A 7,622-nucleotide genomic window follows, 5' to 3' on the forward strand; every position below is an offset into this window, starting at 1 on the left:
CCGACCTCTTTAAGGATGATGACCTCTGGAAAACAAATTACACAGTTCCACCACCTGCTTGAGGTTTTCCTTCTCCTTTGAGAATATGGATGGATCCTTTCGCACCCCATCTATTACTGCTTTTGCAGTTCCTGAGATCACGGGGCCATTTCTGAAATCAACTTTATTCCTTGTTCCATCTTAAGAACATTCAACGGAACCTTTCCTTTCTGAGGGAAACCTGAATCCGGATTATATATTTTTATAATATTCATTTACAGAGCGTCAGCCGACGAGCCCAAGAAAACACGTCTGAACTCCCGTAGCGGGTTGAAACAACTGCTTAATTAGGGGAAAAACTATCTACAACACTGGGAGAAATCTAACTACAAAGGAAGTGTACAAAATATCGATGATCAATGAATAACCGTTTCCGATACTCGGAACAGTCATCACAGGAGAACCTTTATATTCTCACCTCCTTGTTGGTTCTCAAATCATGGGACGTTCGAATGAACCTAGTGCTCAACAAACCCTTCTAGGAGTTACGCTTGTGGGATCACTACCCTCTGACGAACATGAGATGGTTCATACTTCGGCTTTCGCTTGTCAAACTGAAATCCTTAAAAGCTATTCAGACACAATGGCCATGTTCTGGTCCATGGAGTCCCTCGACTGATCTCAAATGCCTTGTGTTGAATATGGACCACACTTTTAACCATGAACCCATCTTCGTGGGAAACAACTCTTCCTTCCATTACCGTGATCCCTCAGACACGATTTCTTGTAATTCCGTGTCTACCTATACCATACCATTCAAATACCTATCTTGTCGTTTTGAACACTGGCATACAATTGTTTGCATCATGGCGTATGTCCTACGATTTGTAAAAGCTTGTCGAAAAGTCTCAATTCCAGCCAATCATATTATACATCCCAACGAGTTTTTGCAACCAGAAGAAACCTGAATTCTTTTTACTCAAAAGGAGACTTTCACATCGGAGATTGAACCTTGTGGCTCCAACAAGACCTTCCATCCACCTCCTCTTGTGTGAGAGTCCAAGGCAATTGGATACCAAAACTTGGCTCACCCACTTCCCTTGGACTCGTGCCTGTCTTGAGCAGGCTCTTAGTTTTGGTTCTGACATCAAGACTGTGCTCACTTGCATCTTCGAACATTGTTTTGGTGGCAAACGATGGGAGGGTTACCAATCGGCTTAAGGGTGAAATTAGCTCATTTGCAGTTTAGCACTACTGTATGTGTTTAATAATTCTGTTTCACGAAAGCTTGGGGTTCAAGGTCAAACAAATCCTTGAGCGGGGCCAAACATTGGCAGACACGGCCAAAGTAGCCCTGATTTTCTTTCCAATCAATGTTTCTCCACACTTTCGCCCAAACATGATTAAAACTCTTTAATTTCCTCGAAAATCCTCGCTTTTAGGTTCTTTTACGGCTACAATTCGTTAAAAACCTGTTTTGGCCCCAAAGTGGTCGAATCAGTCCGACACTTAATTCAATCTCGATGAATCAACTCCGCCACTAATCACGATTTTTCTTTCGACTTCAATTATGGACTAGCTCCCTCCGTATTGTATCCTAAGGTCGTTCGTTGAGAACGCCTCCTTCACATTATCCCATCCTGCCATTTTCTAAGAAAAGGTCCAGATTCAACAAATCTCCCGTTTCCCGATAATACTTTGTTCTTTGGCCAAGATGAACTCACTTTGTCCGTGGATCTCTATTTCTTTGTCGCAATATCTGATAATCGAGCATCCATTATCACTCCAGCAAACGGCTTCTAAAGCAGTTCGGAAACCATTCTTGATGCCATCAAGAATTTCGAAAAAACTCTCCGGAACAGGTGCTGCAATTAAAGGACACCCTCAATTCTCATATTGGATCACAGAAACACACGGTTCTTACCGGAGGTGGCAAGATCCAACGAGCAAAGTGTCATCAAAACAATCAAACTTTTGAAGTGCATCTTGTCTCTTGTTTTTGAACTTGTGTCAGTATCGCGTTGATCTTCGCATATGATGATAAGAATGTTGCTACAATGCAAGAAGATGCCTACAGAATGGAGGGAGAACAAGCACAGTGAGGGTTTTGGACACATTGCCAATAAAAACAAAGCACAACAGGCCTGTGAAGTGTACCCGGAAAATCTAATGTGGACCTGAGCTATCAAGGTGTATTCTGTTTATAACCACCACCACAACCATCATCGCCAGTACTACAGTATAACCCGACGATCATCCTTGCCCTGGCACTGCGTTACCGCCAGGGATGGCAAAAATCGACTTTGAACAAGATTCTACCACTTTGGCATTAAAGGGCTGAAAATGACAAAAAGTATCAAAAAAATGGCCGAAAATGCTGGATGGTGATCAAAATTGGTCGCCGATGGTTCGAACGGCCGATCTCGATTCAAAGAATATCAAAGACAAGAGAGATCATAAGGGTTGAAAAGGTTTTGCAAGTGTACTTCGCTAAAAAAAGCAAATTGGTCTAGTATTGGATAAAATGCAAAAATGTCCTTGAATATAGCCATTTATACCTTTTGGTGGGTAAATTGGATTAATAACGGTATCCAAGGCCCAGCCACAACAAATATAGCTCTTTTCATTGTCATCACAATGGCTTTAGCTTACGTAATGATTTTTTTCAATGCAATTGTTGCCATTTTGCCTCAAAAAAAATTAAGAGAGGGTATAAGGGTAAAATAGGTTTTCTAAATGTCCTTAAGAATAACGGAAGTGTTCGCAAGTGATAGAAAAATATGATTTAGAATGATATTAACAGCTACAAATTTTTGCCATTTTTTGCCAATTTCGGACACTATTTTCGTCCACGTAAAAGAAAAAGTCTTTTAAAAATTTGGCATTCCTGGTACTGGATGGGCCATTCAAATCTGTCACCACTTTGAAGCTCGCTAACTGACTAGTGGTTAGTTTGTTAAAAGTGAAAATGGCAAATTCAGGAAATTAAGCTATACTCCTCGTGAGTTTATATGTATATAATGGCGGCTGCAGCTCTATTCTCCTTTACAGAATCATTTCAAGAACATCCAGTCTCAATTTGAAGCCACGCTGAAAAGGAAAATTTTGAGCTTTCTGGCCTTATCAATATGTCCCCAAGACAACCACGAGCATTAGAAAATCTTTGGTTGACTTTCACCACAACTATGGAATTGTGGGCAACCGAAATGTCTTTAAAAGGTCCCGAAGAAAGTGCTAGTTTTGTCAATTTGCTTAATAACGATTTAAGAATGTCTGTTGGGCCGCTTTTCGGAAATTGAAAGACCCCTTGTCGACCATTCCGCTCCCTGTTCGAGATGATTTGAGGTATCATTCCTACAAGGTGGGAAAAGGTCAAGTGTTCGTCCAAAAAATGAAGTACAAGGGCCTTTCTGAAGAATTGCCCGAAGTTGTGGAACAAGCTCAAGATACCAGTTCAACCAAACATAATTTCCTACGAGAAAACTTCTGCAAAGGTCGAGGCAAAATCACAAGTGGTTGGCCAAAGAAAAAAGGTATTTTTTCCTTGATTGTGTAAGGGAGAATCGAGCTGAAGCCAGCACTTTTTTCTAAACTCACTGGAAGTATAGCTTACTTCCCTAAATATATCAGTTCCACCTTTGACGAATCAATCATGATTTATAAAGCTCCTAAGTGGCGCCATATTTCAATGACCCACGTTACTGATATCCCTTACCTCCAGCCAAAGCAGACCCGAATAATTTGAGCAAGAGCAATTTGCTCTGACTAGAGACTTTTGCGTGAATCTTTGTGGAAGCGGCTTGGCCTGATGTTAAACTTAAGCTTCGAGGGCGGCGGTTGCCAGGTCACTAACATGCGCATCAAGACAAACTCAAGTGGCTGATGTACTGACGTACGTACTGTTTAATGGTTCATCTTTTTACCTGGGAGTTTGTAAGATGGGTGTACACCAAGAGGATGATAGAAACATGCGGGGAAAACCCTTTGTGAGCCATATAATTCGACTGTTGGCTTACCAAAATGCGAAATAAATGGTTTTCAACCAAAAATTGAAACATTGCATGCTTTCCAGCCAAATTAACATGCCATCACACTATCATCCAAGCTTTTGTCGACGTCTGGTTAATAATATTCAAAATATGAAAAGTAAACACAAATGGCAAAATATACATAAACTATATATGATATTGATTTTTTACTACTTCAAATTGAAAACCATACCGGAATACTGAAAATTCTCTGAAAAATATATGGCCGCCAAAAATTGTGTATATAACATATATTTTGGCTCAAGCATGCCTCATGTCTATCTAGATTTTCTAACAGTAACATGCAGGTGGCAATTCTTCGGTAAATAGCCTTTTCCGCATTTCATTTCAATCGGGTAAAAAGAAGAACCTGATTTTTAATCAACATCTCAGTTTTTGACGAGATGCTCACAGCTTTTTGCTCCTGTTTTTCTTTTACTTGATGGGTTGCATCTTGGGCCGGGCAAATTTCCCTCCTCCCCAACTTAGCTCTCGTTGTTCCACTTTCTAAAGGGAGAGATAAGTCGCTCCGCAGTAATTATAGGCCGATCTCTCTCACTTCGAATATTGCGAAGGTGTTTGAGAAGATCATGAAGTTCAAACTTGTTGAACTCTTTTTATATTTTATATTTTCATGAAGTCCTTCCTCCTAGCCAGCATGGGTTCCGAGCACATTTTAGCACGGTTACCCAACTGATTGAACATATAGAGCAGGTTATTGAGGGGCTGGAGAGCCATGAATCAGTTGATGTAGTTTATCTTGACTTTGGAAAGGCCTTTGACAAGGTAGATCATGGTGTTTTAGTTAACAGGCTCCATGAGATTGGGATCCAAGGCAAGTTTCTCAATTGGTTCAGAAGTTTCATTTTTGGTAGGAAGCATATTGGGACAATGGAGTAGCAGCTGCATGATTATGGCAGCACAACTTTTGGGACGTCAGTGGGGCACTTTTCAAAACAGAAGAGGTGCTTTAAAAGCAAGGTATCTAAGGTCTCAAAAAGTCCACTGTATAAATAGAAAATTCTAAAATAGGAAAAAAAAATTGAAAAACAGCTTTCTCCAATAAAAAGTAGTTTTTATGCATGTTAATGCCTAAAACTGTGACAGCTTAATTAAATGCAATGCTACATGAACCATTCCCTTAATGGATGGAAGAACTAAAACTCTAATTCAATCCTTCAATAGAAAGCTATTAAGCCTCAAAAGTACGAATGAGCTCTCAAAATTGGAAGATGACATCATCTTCCTTTCCTGCTTCATTGTCCCAATAGGGTAGGGTTGAAGGGTCAATTGGTGACAGACTTGATGTTAAGTCGGTTGTTCCTCAGGGCTCATTCTTAGGGCCCCTCCTTTTTATATTATTCGATCTTGAAGTGCTGGGATACCAATCCCAGCAACGGTAAGGAAGTCCGCAAAAAGAAAAAAAAAACACACACAATCGGGATTAAAATCGTGAGGTTTCCTATGATCAAGACTGAGAATAAATCAGCCTGAGCCAAAATCCTGCACATGTCAGTAGATGGAGTAGGCTGGGCTCATAAAAGGGGGTCTAGTCATTATAAGTCGTTGTGAGTGATGAGTTTAATTTTTTTTTTATTTTTTTTTGGTGCTAGGGTCGGAGGGATGAGCCTCGCCCGGCCAGCGAAGCCAGTCATCACATCGTCTATATACTATTTCCAATAGGCAGTGTCGTGTCCGTATCAGTTTGGTTCTCCGTCTGTGGGCAGGGTTAGCGTCTAAAAGTTTCCTTGAGAAAGGTCGGGGAGGAGATTCGAACCGGGGACCTCTCTCGAATAAGGAAACTGCGCCAACCACTACACCACGTCTCCTCCCTAAAAATCATGCATTATGGGAGCAAGCCCCTCTCAAGAAATCATTTCTCAACCCCAGGAGGTGGAACAGAATTCTGGTTTCCACATTGTAGAGATCCATGTTGGCACAGCCCAAATGGGACTCGTTATCTTGGTGGTGTTGGTGATTGTGTTTATATGTGTATATAAACGTTGCGTCAAGACAAGACAGCAACAGGTTCAACCACAGAGTGTTCTTCCGTGGTTTACAAACGGACAATGTCTTATGACACGTCCCCAGCTTCAAAGAACGGTCCCATCTTTAAACGATGACCGGTTCCAGGATGTCATCAATTGTACAACGACATCAAGTTCAACACCGGACAGTTTCGTGTGGAAAAATGTTTAAATTATGTGATTCATATCATTTGGGGGGAGGTGTAGTGTTATTCCTTATTTAGGTTATCACGGCTTATGCCATGCTTATGCATCATGCTCTTTCGTTCCTCATATATGCTCTCTGTGTATATACGATCCATTGTATCCATGCCCCAACTACCGTTCAATAAACAGTTTTGCAATAGAGCTTCAACCAGAGTACATCGTCTGTCTGTTCTCCACGCGTCCATGACATAACTGACCTATTGATCATTTATGTTTATGTTTAGCTTTAGCAGTTTCTCTCTGATTTGTATTGCAGTGTGGTCACCCTACGATAAAACTGGGGAATAAAGCAGACAGAGTGAGATATCTCTTTACTGGTGATCCCGACGAATTCCTCCGTTTGCAGAAATTCGAGTTTTGGTGAACTGCCCTGAGTTTGAACGAAAACAAAGGTTCCTTGAACGTCCCCGAGGATAGTCCCCCACTTTACACCAAGACCGACCTTCAGGATAGCATTGCCACGGCTGTCCGCATGGCTTTGGTAAATGGCAGTCCGTTGGCGGCAAGTTCACCTGTTATTAGTGCCGTCTCCCCAAAATTACTCATTTTCGATCCTGCCGATCGATGATGCCGAGCTCTAGTTTGTCGCGATTGAAGAGGAACTCAAGTTGAAAGGAATCACTGTGGATTCTACAAAATACTCGCACACGCTTGCTCCTATTGATGCCTCTTCTTGTCGCCTTGTGGGTGATATCATGATGTCACGCCACGGCAGGCGTAAATAAATATCTCCTCCTGAAGTCTCGCCTGACCGAAGCTTTCTGATCGTCCAAGAAACAGCGTATTCAACGAATTATTGATCTACCTCCATTGGATCCGTCAGAAAGGCCTTCCCTTTGGCTTGCTCGAGTGCAATCAATGGCTGGATATGAGGTGAACCTTGATGGCTCTTGGCTATTTATCATACTCCTTCGGAAGTTACCCACCCCTGTCCGTGTGTTAGCCTCCATCAAAAACTTAAAATCCATCCAAGAGGTTATTTAGGCCGCCGATAACCTTTGGTTTTCTGCCCAACTTTTTCCATCTCCAGTGGCATTTGTTTGGGTGATAAACCTCATGTTGATGATGTCTCTCCATATCACCAAGAGCACGGGTTTCATGCTTGGTCCTGTATTGCACCCGGCAAGCTTGCCCGTCATGTTTCAAAAAGCCTTAACCATGGGGAAAGTCAAGCAAACCGCCATTTTTCTATCCAGGCAAGAGGGAGACAAAATTCAAGATACGTCATCATTGCGGTCGGAAGGTCAACTGCTTGGAACAAGAGCCATTGGCAAACCATTGCGAATCTTTCTTACCCTTGGGGGAAGCCCCGCCAATCTTTCGTAAGCCCTAAGAAGGTCGGAGACTCTACTTGTGGCTCCAAAATTCTCTCACATTTTTA

The 7,622-nt window shown here is 41.8% G+C and overlaps 1 protein-coding gene and 1 long non-coding RNA gene across 3 annotated transcripts in view; both read right to left on the reverse strand.

Annotated features, from left to right (window-relative positions):
• Positions 1-3,709, reverse strand: part of LOC131883137 (uncharacterized) — an 8,333-nt gene extending 4,624 nt beyond the window's left edge. Inside the window, exons 1-3 of one of the 2 annotated variants that reach the window (XR_009373583.1) lie at positions 3,695-3,709; positions 1,904-2,050; positions 1,704-1,844 (exon numbers count right to left, since the gene is read on the reverse strand). This is a non-coding gene — a long non-coding RNA (uncharacterized LOC131883137). Of the gene's footprint in view, positions 1-1,703; positions 1,845-1,903; positions 2,051-2,136; positions 2,291-3,694 lie in introns of those variants that run through there. The other variant, XR_009373582.1, reaches the window with a different exon arrangement.
• Positions 1-7,622, reverse strand: part of LOC131883134 (uncharacterized) — a 28,285-nt gene that overhangs the window by 6,956 nt on the left and 13,707 nt on the right. The gene's annotated exons all lie outside the window — the stretch shown is intronic.

The sequence above is a fragment of the Tigriopus californicus genome, chromosome 7 (genome assembly GCF_007210705.1).
Source record: "Tigriopus californicus strain San Diego chromosome 7, Tcal_SD_v2.1, whole genome shotgun sequence".
NCBI lineage: Eukaryota > Metazoa > Arthropoda > Copepoda > Harpacticoida > Harpacticidae > Tigriopus > Tigriopus californicus.